Source organism: Cnephaeus nilssonii (assembly GCF_951640355.1).
Source record: "Cnephaeus nilssonii genome assembly, chromosome: 1".
Taxonomy (NCBI): Eukaryota; Metazoa; Chordata; class Mammalia; order Chiroptera; family Vespertilionidae; genus Cnephaeus; species Cnephaeus nilssonii.
The window spans coordinates 51122844-51137085 of record NC_137072.1 but is presented as its reverse complement, the minus strand read 5'-3'; the positions used below and the strand labels follow the sequence as shown (position 1 = coordinate 51137085).

The 14242-nt window shown below is 45.9% G+C and overlaps 1 protein-coding gene across 1 annotated transcript in view; it reads left to right on the top strand.

Annotated features, from left to right (window-relative positions):
* Positions 1 to 3555: 3555 nt before the first annotated feature.
* Positions 3556 to 14242, top strand: part of LOC307102869 (uncharacterized protein C4orf17) — a gene marked incomplete at its 3' end in the record, with an annotated part of 60019 nt that continues 49332 nt past the window's right edge. Inside the window, exons 1-2 of the mRNA XM_079776559.1 lie at positions 3556 to 3617; positions 6623 to 6733. The remainder of the gene's footprint in view (positions 3618 to 6622; positions 6734 to 14242) is intronic.

Sequence of the window (14242 nt, the reverse complement as noted above, 5' to 3'; positions counted from 1 at the left end):
GCCCCTAAGTGTGGTCTAAATTACAATCTGGACCCAAATCTCCATTATACACAGAGCTGTCTCATCTGGTTGTGTAGTGTGTGCATGGCACATGGGTGCACTGTGCAGGGCAGAAGGCAAACACAGCCTGCACGCTGGCTCTCAGAGGCCAAAGGGCTTCCACTTAAATGGGCAAGTGCTTAACCACCTGCAGTAGCTGTTGAACCACTTCACACCCTACTTCTTCATATAAGACTAGAGGCCCGGTGCACAAAATTCGTGCATGGGGGGGGCTGTCCCTCAGCCCAGACTGCACCCTCTCCAATCTGGGACCCCTCGGGGGATGTCCAACTGCAGTCGGACATCCCTCTCACAATCCAGGACTGCTGGCTCCCAACTGCTTGCCTGCCTGCCTTCCTGATTGCCCCTAACTGCTTCTGCCTGCCAGCCTGATCACACCCTAACCACTCTCCTGCCAGCCTGATTGATGCCTAACTGCTCCCCTGCCAGCCTGTTTTCCCCTAACTGCCTTCCTCTGCAGGCCTGGTCACCCCTATCTGCCCTCCCCTGCTGGCCTGGTCCCCCCCAACTGCTCTCCCCTGCAGGCCTGGGTCCCCCCCAACTGCCCTTCCCTACAGGCCCGGTCACCCCCAACTTCCCTCTTATGCTGGCCTGGTCACCCCTAACTGCCCTCCCCTTCAGGCTTGATTGCCCCCAACTGCCCTCCCCTGCAGGCCTGGTCACCCCTAACTGCCCTCCCCTGCAGGCAAAGTCCCCCCAACTGCTCTCCCCTGCAGGCCTGGGTCCCCCCCAACTGCCCTTCCCTACAGGCCCGGTCACCCCCAACTTCCCTCTTATGCTGGCCTGGTCACCCCTAACTGCCCTCCCCTTCAGGCTTGATTGCCCCCAACTGCCCTCCCTTGCAGGCCTGGTCCCTCTCAACTTCCCTCCCCTGCTGGCCATCTTGTGGTGGCCATCTTGTGTCCACATGGGGGCAGAATCTTTGACCACATGGGGGCAGCCATCTTGTGTGTTGGAATGATGGTCAATCTACATATTACTCTTTTATTAGATAGGATAGAGGCCTGGTGCATGGGTGGGGCCAGCTAGTTTGCCCTGAAGGGTGTCCCGGATCAGGGTGGGGGTTCCCTTGGGGCGTAGGGTGGCCTGGGCGAGGGGCCTGTGGTGGTTTGCAGGATGGCCACGCCCCCCGGTGACCCAAATGGAGACCCTGGTATCTGGGGTTTATTTATCTTCTACAATTGAAACTTTGTAGCCTGGAGCGGAGCCAAGCCTCCTACTGTTGCCATTTCTGTTGGAATTTATTTATCTTCTATAATTGAAACTTTGTACCCTTGAGTGGAGGCCTGGGCCCGCCAGGGTGTGTGGAAAGCTTGGTTTCCTCCATTGCCGGGGAAACCCAAGCCTCCCTCCTGCTCGTTCTGTGGCTGCAGCCATCTTGGTTGGAGTTAATTTGCATACTCGCTCTTATTGGCTGGTGGGCATCGCTGGTGGGTGTGGCTTGTGGGTGTAGCAGAGTGGTGGTTAATTTGCATATTGCTCTTTTATTTGATAGGCTGTAATGACCCTAGAATCTCCTGAATTTAAAGACTGCATTGTTGCGAGAGTGTCCAAGACAGATTTTATTAATAATAATATTGGGGACACAGTGGCTCACTGTCCTCCAAGTGAATTAATTCTACACAAAGGAGATTTTAGTCTTGTGGACTAAAAGGGCAGAGGAGGTTTTCTAAGTCTTCAGACAAAGATGTGTAGACTCTGAAGTAATTTTCAGATAACAGCTATACACAAAAGTTTATTTTGAATAACTCTTATAAGCTTTACCACAGAGATCTCTCTCAATGTGTTATATTAAGTATTACAGGTCCAATTTAAAATATATTTATTTCTAATTCAGAACCAGCAATTAGGATTAGCCCTGTAGTCAAATGAGAACCACCAGGTACAATAAAAGCACTCCCAGCCCATGAGACTTGAGTGTGAGCCATTGTTTTAGCTGCAAAGGCTGAGAAACCAGGCCCGCCTTGCAGGCATCTTCAGACAAAGTGCAGCAGGTATGGACACAAAAGTATTCTGAGGCTCAGCCTTCAAACCAAAGAAACCAAACTTTATCTCAGCAACGGAAAGGAAAGTTGTTTACTTATGAACAAAGGCAAAAGAGCACCAGCCTGGGAGGTGCCAGCACAAATACAAAACACTCATTTGGTAAACTCCCTCCCTCTTGGGCCCTGGCACAGCCTTATGGCACATTAATCTAAAAAAATTTTTACAGAAAATAGTGGTATTGAGTGAGATTTAACATCTGTGTAAGCTATAGGGTCCTCATCCCTTCTCCAGGAGAACTGATTGGATGATAAAATGTCAAAAGCTGCAATGTGGAAGGTAACCTATTAAAAAACAGTTGAGCTAAAAAAGTTCACAGTCATGTTGGATCATACAGCACATCAGCCCTAATTTTAGGTTTGGAGGAGTTGCCAGCTGAATGTCTCTTGCAAACCTTCCCACAGTGTTTCTATGAAATTCTGGGGCCGCCACTCAGGATCCCGAATCTCCTAAATGCTGTGAGCCTGGCGCCGCTCCAGGAGCCTCCAAAGACACGTGCAAATCTCCAAACACCCATGAACGCGCATGTGCCCAGGACAGAATGCACAGGAGGGGCTTTGAGAAGTGAGCTGCAGGGGTGAGGGCTCCGGGGGCAGACACACCGGCTCAGGACCTGGGGCCTCACTGGAATATGCAGGACCTCGGCTACCGCACTCGTTAAATGGGAATAACAATCAGTGCGTTACACGCCTGTCCTGGGGGTCCGTGGTCAGGGTCCTAAAGCACTTCCTACACTGCCTGGATCACAATCAGTAGCAAACAGGGTTATTATTAACTAGGTTCCCATTGGCAACCAAAGGTTCAGATTTTAAAATACTTAAAATGTAGCCACTTGGAACAAAATGACCTGGAGTCCAGGCTCAGAAAATAACTGTTTTTTGCAGAAATCAACTGTGCATTCTCAGGATCTCCCCTAAAAGCGTGGGGCTAAGACTCTCCTGCCTGCAGGTGCCTCCAGAAATTCAGGTGGAGCCACGGGGGCACAGTATGATCCACACGAGTGTTTGCCCAGGACCAAGGGGGTCCCAGGACGCAGGAAGTCGGGGCTGAACCCAGGAGAGTCCCAGGCAATGGGGACTGTCACCCTGTGCACGCTCGGCACCGCCTCACGTCCCTGAGTGTGTGTGGTCCACGGGGTCCTGTCCGCTCCCCAGCATCAGCCCTCCTCTCACAGCCCTGACCCTCCACCCTCAGTGACAGCTTCTGTCCTGGACACCGACCAGGCCTCTGCGCACCAGGCTCAGAGGACAGCAGGGAGGAGGACAGGGGCCCTGCGGTCAGGAGAACTGGGTGAAAGGTCGGCTCCACCGCGACTGTCAGTGCTGCGGCCACACACTCAGCGCTCTGAGCTTCCGGGCCAGGAATCACCTGCTTCCAGGCTTGTTGCGCCTGAGGGAGGTCGTGTGTGTGTGTGTGTGTGTGTGTGTGTGTGTGTGTGTGTGTGTGTGTGTAGGCGCTCGTTACACGGTCACACACTCAGAAATGACAATGAGGATAACTCCAAGACGGAGCCGGTAAGAAAGGGGCCTGTGTGCAGGGAAAGGACCTAGTTTATTGCTGAATCATTCTTAATAGCAGAAATGGCCATGCAATTACAACACGCAGCTGCTAGTCACCCGGAATCACCCCTAGAGCCCACGCCAAGCATTAGGGTGAGGCCTTATCCTGGCCTTTGTTCACGTTTTCTCTCCAACAGGCAGCTCAGGCGGTGGCAGGCTGGGGCCCGCCTTTGACCCTGGACTCTGCCAGCCCTGCGAGGAAGGCCCTGCTGGGAAGAGGGGCGGGCGGGGTCTGCGCAGCTCTGCCCTCACCGGCCAGGATTTGGCTCATCCTTTCCAGGACGCGGTGCCAGCTCGCAGAGCTGCTGGGTGGTGGGTGCTGGGAGCTCAGAAAACGCTCTCCCGCGCCCCCTGCCCGGAAAGACGCCCACATTTCCTAAGGGAGGGCTTCGCCTCGGCTCCTCCTGCGCTCCCCATCGCGCAGTCTCCCACCGAGTGCGGGCTGGGGAGAGTGTCCATCAGGGAGACCAGGAATCTGGGCAAATACAAACCCCAGCTGTTAGTTCCCCTCATGACCGCCCTTCAGGAAAGCCCACGGAGAAATCGGTGCGCCGGGAATCTGGCTGGGGAGAGGGGAAATGAGTCGGGGCACAGGGCCCGGCCACGCTTCACCGCAGAGAGAGGCGCAGGGCTGGTCCGGGCAGAGCCGCTCAGCCTCAGGCCTCACAGCAGCGGGAGGGGCCTGCGAGCAGCTGGAGGCAGAGGCCTGGGAGCCAGGCAGGCCGGCTCAGGGAGGCACTGAGGCGCAGCTACTTCAGCCGTGTGTTCTCTGGTGCCCTCTGTTCCAGGGCTCCCCCAGGCTTCTCCGTAAACAGGGAGCAGGGCTCCAGAACGCCAGCTCCAGAAGTGGCTGCAGAGGAGTCCTCTGAGGCCCCAGGGCTGCAGAGGGTGGCTCCGGGCAGGCCTGTGAGGCTCATCGCCCCCACACCATCCCAGCCCCAGAGCCTGGCCGCCACCTGTTTTGGGAAGAAGGGAGTTTCTCTGGGCCCCTGTGGGAGGGGGAAGAACCGCCTTGTGTTTCTACAGAAGTAGAAACATGAGTGAAAGAAACTCTAAGGACTATTTGGTCTCAGTCTAAAGAAGAATTTCCCAATGTTAAATGTGTTAACATACGAAGCTTTTGAGCTGCTTATCATTAAAAGGGCAGAACACCTGCAGGTAAGAGTACAGGGCAAATTCCTGCCTTGCTGGGAGGCCAGAACAGCCTCAGTATCATCTCAGACGGGAACATAAGAACTGATCACAGGAAAAGTGGGGACCAGCAAGGACAGCACATGCCTGGGCCTGAGCCCATGGAGGTCACTGTGAATTCCCTCCTTTGCTCCCTGCACTGCTGTGTCTGCTGCTAAAATGGGAAGCCAAGCTGGGTCCCCATATCTCAGCAGGTAAAGTGCAGAGTCCTGGGTCTGTCTTCTAAAACAATCATATAACGTTAACCTTGAAACATAGGCATGTTTGCAAGGAGAGGTGAGGAAAGTGAAAGAGAGGAAGATGAGAGACAAACTTAACTGTATAAAAACCACAACACTCTTAACTTCTCAGCCGTTTCTTCCATCTCCCTGAGCCATGAAAGCGTCTCCGGGTGCAATGGGAATGCTGCTGTCACAGTGAGTCAGCTGTTTCTGTGGGTGCTGCCCCACCCAGCCGCTCCTGGTGTGTTGCATTATCTTTAGGTGGTTAGCGAGTAGATCCAGGAGAATGCTGAATCCCAGCTACATGGGATTCTGTTAATATGATGAGGTTGCCTTGGGTCTAGAAATGTCTCTGCTTTGCAAGTTCAAGAATTCAATTTTATGAGTATGCCTAAGTTTGCATAGATCCTAAAGGCTGATTCACATGAATCACACTCATGAAAATTTGATAAACTAGATACCAATTTACAAATTTATAATTCATAATTTATTAATTTGTAATGCCCGGCACTATAACTTTGAACAGATTCTGCACAAGGAACATGATGGACGGATGTAATATTAAAAGTATTTATTAGCCTGAAAGGCATGGGCACCAGTTAATGAGAATGGATCCACAATCGTATTAGGGAGATGTCCGCCCTGGAAATGGGGACAGGAGTTAATATTTGAGTCACTCTACCACCTGCTAGTCACAACTATATGATCATTTTACTTTTTTTTTTTCATTGAAAACTTAAAATGACCCTTTGAGGAAGCATTTAAGAAACTAGGGCTCAGAGACTTAGACAACTTGTCCTTGGTCCCACAGGTAGTAAAGTTAGAGTCTGATTTTAAGCACAGGTCCATGCGCACTATATTGCAAAGGAAAGTTCCCCCTGGTAAATTCGCAGAGGAAACAAGTTTGGATCAGAGGGTCAGCTAGTGTTGATATGATAAAAGCGAAGGATACCATGATTTCTTTTTTTTTTTTAATTAAATATATTTTATTGATTTTTTACAGAGAGGAAGGGAGAGGGATAGAGAATTAGAAACATCGATGAGAGAGAAACATCGATCAGCTGCCTCCTGCACACCTCCCACGGGGGATGTGCCCACAACCAAGGTACATGCCCTTGACCGGAATCAAACCGGGACCCTTCAGTCCGCAGGCTGACGCTCCATCCACTGAGCCAAACCGGTTTCGGCGGATACCATGATTTCTTAAAGGAATTATTTAAATTCTTAAAGACTTTTCCTTATGAATGATACTAAAAACTAACAGCTAGACATTTGTTTTATTTTGGCAAGACTGTGCTCAAATGTCTCAACTCTCTGGACCGTCAGGGTCATTTTCCATGTGGCAAACCTGGGTGTTCGCCAGTGCTTGGCAGGAACAAAGCTGAAATAAAAGTGCAGCATTTTATTTTTGAGTGATGCTTCTCAATTTCTCAATTTTTGAGTGATGCTTCTCAACATTAGGAAGACCGGGAATCTTTTAAAAAACATGATACAGACCAACTGCCACCCACAACTTCAGTTAAAAACAATCTTGGGGTATCTTCCCAGGTGATTCTAGTGTGAAGCCTGTATGGAACTGCTATTCTACCAGTGTAGCGGGGCCACTCGAGTGTCCATGTTCCCATGTCAGTCCTCTGTCAGTTACTCGTCTGTGATGAGGTAAGTACCACTATTGAGAGCGTTGTATATTTTTTTATATTCATTTATATTTTACTAAAGAATCAGTCCATGATGTATTCGGGGAGGGGAAGAAGAGGTCTTCCCCACAGATGGTTTGGGAAGCACAGCTCAACACCAGGTGTTAGGTCACCTTGCTTCATCCCAAGACCACACTTTGTGGGAAATGCCACCTGTACCTGCTGCCCTTCTAAGCCTGCTACTGGGTCCTTCATCATTTATTGTTTCATTATCAGGGTCAAATATAGCATCTTCAACGGTTGGCTTATCTTTGCCAGTTTTTCTCTGAGGACATAGTTGCAGCACTTTCTCACTTCTATAATGTACCTGAGAAAAATGGAAATGTGTGAGTGTAAAACACAAATTGCCTCAAATGATAACAGTGACATTGAGAAGGCTAAAAAGGGCTAATTCCAATATATGGGGCTAGTGATCTGAATCCAAGCCAGCAAGCTCAGTGTACATTCCTGATAACCTATAATTAAGTCCCTTGCTCCTTCCCAGATACTGGTCTTGCAGAACCTGTTACTGTGAACATTGCACTGCCCCGGAGGGAGGGTTATTAACGCTGATGCCAGGCCAGACCATCAGATATGGCCTGGAGACCCCCAACACCTGGGGGCCTTCTTGCAAGGCCCACAAAAAGGATCGGAAGCATAATCCATGTTTGTGGGACAAGGACCACAGGGAGGGAGATATAAAGGAAATCCTCATGCGTGTTCCTTCACTCAGATTTGGAAGGCTGTTCCCTGAGTCCGCCGGCGTATTAAACAGTGTCCCTCCTCTTCTTTGAATGAAGCGTCCTTGGTTTTCTTTGGTCTTCTGCAACAACATGAAGGGCTCCATTGCACTTTGAGATGAAGAAGTGGGTGCCTCACTTAGAGTAAATGAGAGGCTCCTCAGGGGGTCCCAGCGAGGGGGCAGGTACATGATCTCTCATGGCCCATTGGACAACTGATGGTGGTCCTGTACCATCAGGACCGGGTGGCCAGGCAGGAAGGGGAAGAAAGCATCAATCGCATTAAAAGGGACCAGCTCCGCCGAGATTGGGCTGCTCAAGTGTTTTAAGGGTGACCCACTATACAGATTCAGGCAACACTAAGTTACAAATCATTTAAAGTACATAGCCAAAAGCTGATTACCTTCATATTAGGCAAAGATAACACTGATACTAAACTACTGTATTGAGGCAAGTTATGTCAGCCAGTTTTAAATCAAAAGCTTACAAATTTTAATCCAGGAATAGCCTGTTAACCAAACATCTTTAAAAAATTTTTTTTATGAAATGTTGTTTGCTTTAGATGTCCCAGGCCTCAGGGTGGGGCCTATCCCGAGAGCCCCTCCCAAGACCTGGATTTAGCAACACCCAGGAAACCTTTCATGCCAAACACAAACAGGAAATTTATTCAACAAGTAGCTCATCAAACAAGCATTGTTAAAGAGCAGAGTCATGGTGAGAGTGCAACTTCCCTCCAGCTGGGCAGGAGGAAGCCAAAGTATGTGAACAACTACTTGATTAGTTCTCCAGTACCAAAGGTCACCTGTGATCAAGACAGCTTGACTGGGCATACGAAAAAGGAAAGAACTGAATCAAATCGGAATCTGAGAAACTCAGCTCAATTGGATCTCCTAAAAGTCACAAATGCTATTGTTATTGTCATAATTAGCTAGCTAATATCAACAATAGGAAGAGGGCAAAGGGGAGGCCAGACATTATAAGCATGGTCACCTGGGAAGCTTCACCAGAAAGCTACAACTTCACACAGCATTGTTCTTCCAAGGGGATTAGCACCCCTCCCTTCCCCCATCTGGTACTGAACTGTTTCAGGGAGAAGGGGGAGATGGGTACATGTGCAGTGAAGTTGGGGTAATGTAGGGAGGATGCTTGTCTGTCAGTCTAACCTGGGGGAAAATAATTGGCTAGAGGGGTAGAACCACTGCAAGTGCATAAAATCCTGAAGGGTTAATTGGTTAAACTCCTAGTCATGATCCCCAGACAGAGTTCTCTCACTCTTGCACTTCTATTTCTTGTTTGCTCTGTAACCCGCACTTGCCCAAGTGCTAAGCCACAATGTGGCCTTAAGCAGCGGCATGGCCCATGGACATGCAGACCCCACACACAATGGTCTGCAGCTGAGGACACAAGCTAAGCTAGCCAGATGCTGGACTGGACTGGACTTTAATATGGAGCAAAGACTCTAGGCCAAGCATGTCAAACTCAAAGGCTAACACAAACCAAATAAACCAGGCATGCGAATTTGACGTGCTTGTTCTAGGCAATAGCTTTAATTCATGCCCTGTTGAAGACAATATTGGACTTTTTCCATGATGGGGAGAAGGGAAATAAGACTTTGAAAACCCAGGAGTTTAATTCCATGAAATCAAAAATTACTTTTTCTCCTGGGCAAGTCTCAGGAAATTCCTTTCCTTGGGACATTGCAAGAATTCCACTTTCACCGGCCACAGGTGGGACACAATGGGCACCCCACCGATAACATTACTAGTGTAAATGCTTATTCATTTATTCAATCACTCAATGGATCTTCCATTCATTCAACAAGATTTTATTAGTTTCTACTACAGGTATAGGTGTTAGGATATTGGTGGTGGGGTCAGGTACTAAAATGATTATGAGGTAGCTTCTGTTACAAGAAACTTAGAATATAACAAATTCTTAATAAACTTTTGTTTAAGCTAAATAGCCCTCCAAGTTTCTTTTTAAGAAAGGTCAAGATAAAATATGGGCAACAAAGCATGAGCATTCTTTAAATCATGTCTGAGCAGGCATGCATGCATGCGCGCGCACACACACACACAAAATACACAGACCAAGTACATTGTCCAAATAACAAAGAGGACCAAATGCCCTACTTTCCCCGTGTGGTGATTTAAAAAATATGTTCATAAATTCCTGGCTACTCTCCCCTTAAGGAAGTGGAGCTTCCCCTCTCCCTGAGTGGGCTGAACATAGTGACTTGATTCTACTGAAGAGAATCAGGTGGAGGTAATGATGTGTAGTTCTGAAACTAGATCATAAAAGTCATTGGAACTTATTCCTTCATGTCCTCTCTCTCTTGGATCCCTCACACTGAGGTAAGTCATGTCCTGAACAGCCCTGTGGAGGGAAACTGAAGCGATGTGAGTGAGATTGGCGGTTGAACTTTGGCTCCAGCAAGTCTTTGGGGACTGCAGCCCTAGCTGACAGCTTGAATGAGACCTCTTGAGAGACCCTGAGCCAGAACCACCAACCTCAGCCTTTCTTGATTCATGACCCTCAGAAACTGTATGAGATAAATAGCAGTAGTTGTTTTTAAACTGCTAAATTCTGAGATGATTTGTTACACAGCAAAGATAACTAAGACACCTGCTTAAAAATGGTAACTACTGCTTCTTTACCAATTACAAGTTCATTCCTCTTTTCTCCTTGATAAATGTTATCTTGATACATATTATTCTTGACACATTATTAAAATTCACAGTCAGAATTGCTTTTGCTTACTGACAATGTTCCATCAGGGCAAAGCCTCACTTCCGTATACTTCCCTTGACTCACCTAACACAAGAGCAAAGCTCATCAGTTTTCTGACCCTCTAACTGAGATGGCTCCTACTTGCTGAGGTTGTGCAACAGGAAAATAAACCCAAACTTTGATTGAAGGTGCCTTTTTGGTAGATTTAGACCAAAAGTGTCAACAATATTTTGAAGTTGTATTGGGTAGTAGACTTCCTGTACTGTGTATGGTTGGAAAGTAATTTAAGTTGGTAATAGATATGATTATAAAAATATTAGCTAATATTTATTGAATGTTCATCGCATGCCAGATACAGTGTTAAGTGCTTCATGTACATTGCATCATTTTATTATACTAAATTAACTTTGTGAAGTGATTAATATAATTATCTTCATACTAGAGATAAGTAAATGGAGGTGCTGATAGGTTAAGTAAGTAACCCAATGTCACACAGCTAGGCAGCGGTGGAATTTGAATTCAAACTTCATCCAGACCAACATTCCTATCGTTCATGGATTAATCCAGCCAATGTGAACCATAACATCTACTTAATTCTAAAAGCCAATGATCCCAAATATTTCCTTCAGCCCAATTGCCAGCTACGCCACGAACTCACACTGTGTCTGGAATCCTACCTTTTCTAATCACCTAGAAGCAGGTTTCAAATACTCTGTATCAAGTCCTCTTAGGGACAGCCAAAGGTAAGTTGGAGGAAGGCTACCATGGCTTAAAGAACATTTGGAAACTATGAATCTAACCTTCTTTTTCGTAATAGTCACAAATCTGGACACCAATTCCCCACATACTCTTAGAAGATTTAAGTGCAAAAATATTTGCCTGGAAGTAAAGTGAATGTTCTACTTTTTTCCAACCCAGTAAATTGTTGGAAGAAGAAATAACAAACACACTGAGAAATTTCCTAAGCAAATATTCCCCGTTTCCCATTTGTTCCTGTATATTACCTCTCATAAAGAATCACTTCTTTCAGAGCTGGAAAAATGAAGTGTCAGAGACATGGGGATGTTGGCATGACAGAGAAACAGGAAAGAGGGCAGCCATGGAGTCAAGGACAGTGGATGAGGGAGATGAGGCGCTCCAGTGACTAGGCTCCGAGAGGTACATGCATTGTTACCAAAAGAAGGAAACCAGTAAATTAGAGCTGTTTGAATGAGCAATCATTCCTCAAGGAGCTGGGACGAGAAACGTGATCACTGTCTGATCCTCTTCTCATCCTTCTGCCCTTGTCTGAATACTCTTCACCAGCATCCCTTCATCCCACTCACTCATTCATTCACGTATTCATTCTTTTAACACTGACTCAGCATCAGACTGCATGCAAAATAAAAGACACATTTACAGTGTGGTAAAAACGTAAGGTATGGTCACATGAAAGCTTGGTCAGGATATAAGCAGCTAATGTTACATTAAAGAGCATTGCATTCATCCGGAGGGCGAGGGCACTGGAGTCAGCATGGGCTTGGAGACAAGAAGTGCCACAGATGGCCCTTGCCTGTGCCTAGCCCGGTATAATCATGTGTATTTAGTCATGGATCTCCTCTGTTTCATCACTCTTTGCTTTGTCTTCCCGCTAGATTGACTCATACAGCTCAGGGTCCCAAAAAGTATAGCTTCTTTCTTGAAATGTTTTGAGATCTAGGCATTTCCTACTTCCACCTCACCAGACTTGTTCCCGTCTGTCTTGTCTGGCTTTGCTCTTTGGGAGGAGAGAGCTCACCATTCTGCCTAACAAGCTAATTTGGGCTCATGGATTAAAATGGCAATGTGCCTAGGAAATGTTCTGGCTCCAGATTTTTTCTACTGCTGGGACTTTCAGAAAGGTATCAAGGCATTTTGGGGTAGCCTGAGGCTCCATGGTCACACTATATTCCATCTATTCTGTTCCTTTTGGGATTTCAGCTTCCAAGAACCCAACCTGGGTTTATGCTAAAATATAGCCACTGTGTAAATGCAGATTCGGTTCCTTCCTTCTGTCCATCCACCCTAGTGGAGATGTGAATGTCAACAAAACAAATGAGGAGAATCTAAAGTTATTCATCAAGATAAGCAAATTATTAATTTTTTCAAGTGCACTATTAGGTTGCAATAGTGCCTTTTGAAGAGAAAAATGAGAGAAGACAACAACAAATGTTTTGTATATTTGAATGATTATGTTATTAAAACTTATTAATGATTCACCTAAAAGCTATTAACCATATTTTTTTTCTTCCCATCATTCTAGGTTTGCTCAGTCATTTTCAGTGTTTTATAGTGAAAAAAATATTTTTGCAGTTAAAGAGTCTGCTCTTCTCCAGGTACTTGCCTATATCTTGAACAAATTCCTACATATTTTAGAGCCTCAGTAAATGAGGCATGTCTTGAAAGGAGTGTTTTAAAGATTAAATAAGATAATGTAATTAAAATACACATTGCAGTAAGTACTATGTCAGTTTTGTTTATCTGTGATTGCTAATTATTATTTTGGAGTGTAATACTTTTCACTTTTCAGCTCAAATATCTACAGACATATCTTAAGCTCAAAGTAGTCTTGTTTATGTCACCTGTTTACTCTCCAAGTTCCCCTGTCCAACCTGATATTGAAACAGTGATCTGTCCCCAGGGGAGGCTACCTAGTTAGATTAGTCAATGGGTTCTTTTGCATTCTGGCTGGGTTTTGGCCAAGGTGGGCGGGGTCACAGGCAGGGGATCAGAGGGCAGAAGAATGAGGTCAGGTTGAGTGTTTATTTCTAAGGGGCCTCTCTATGGGTCCCTCCACCAAAGGCCACAGCAGACACCATGAGGCTTTCCATGTAGCTCTCTCTTGGTTCCAGTAAATGCTCCCCTCTCCCACCACTTACTAGCTCCAGGGTTCTAGACCACTTTTTATTGTCTTTTAAAAATCTCATCCACAACTCTATAAATAACCTATTAAACTCCTCTCAGTAACTCAGCTTGGAGATAGATGCCATCTATTTCCTGCTACAGCTAGAAATGACACAATAATTATTACACTTTCCAATATTATTGCTTCCAAGTTTAGATTAGATTTTGTTTCAATGTCAGGTTATATTCATATTTACTTCAATCAGGTTCTTCCATGAGGCCTTCTATCATCGTTAATAGAAATGTGTGTTCTTCCTAACGAGAGAATGCAGGAAAGGAGAGGGGACAGGAAAAGAAAAAAGGGTGATTTTATTTTTCATTCCCTAAACAGAAAAGCCAGCAGTCTTGGGACTTGGCAAGATAAAATTGTCAGGTGCTTCTCACAATTTCTGGGAAAGCCACAGAAAGTAAAATAGGGAACTTAAAAATTAATCTATACCAAGATATTCGGCAGAGGAATTTAAAAATCTATAGACAAAAAGGTATATAAGGTAGAAAACCCCCACCCAACTGGTTCTTCAGATTAGTTGAGAGTCCATCTGTACTTCAAAAACCAGATGATAGATTTGCTTGCCTTGCTTCTTTTTTTAAAATAAATCTTTATTGTTCAGATTATTATAGGTGTTCCTCTTTTCCCCCCCATTTGCTCCCCTCCACCTGATTCCCCACCCCACCCCATGCCCTTAACCCCCGCCATTGTCTTCATCCATAGGTGAAAGATTTTTGTCCAATCTCTTCCCACACCCTTCACACCCACTTCCCCCTGAGAATTGTCAGTCCACTCTCCCTTTCTATGTCCCTGATTCTATTATATTCATCAGTCCATTCTGTTCATCAGATTTTTTATTCACTTGATTTTTAGATTCACTTGTTGGTAGGTATGTATTTGTTGTCATTTTGTTGTTCATAATTTTTATCTTTACCTTTTTCTTCTTCTTCCTCTTCTTAAAGAATACCCTTCAGCATTTCATGTAATCCTGGTTTGGTGGTGATGAACTCCTTTAGCTTTTTCTTGTCTGTGAAGTTCTTTATCTGACCTTCAATTCTAAATGATAGCTTTGCTGGGTAGAGTAATCTTGGTTGTAGGTTCTTGCTATTCA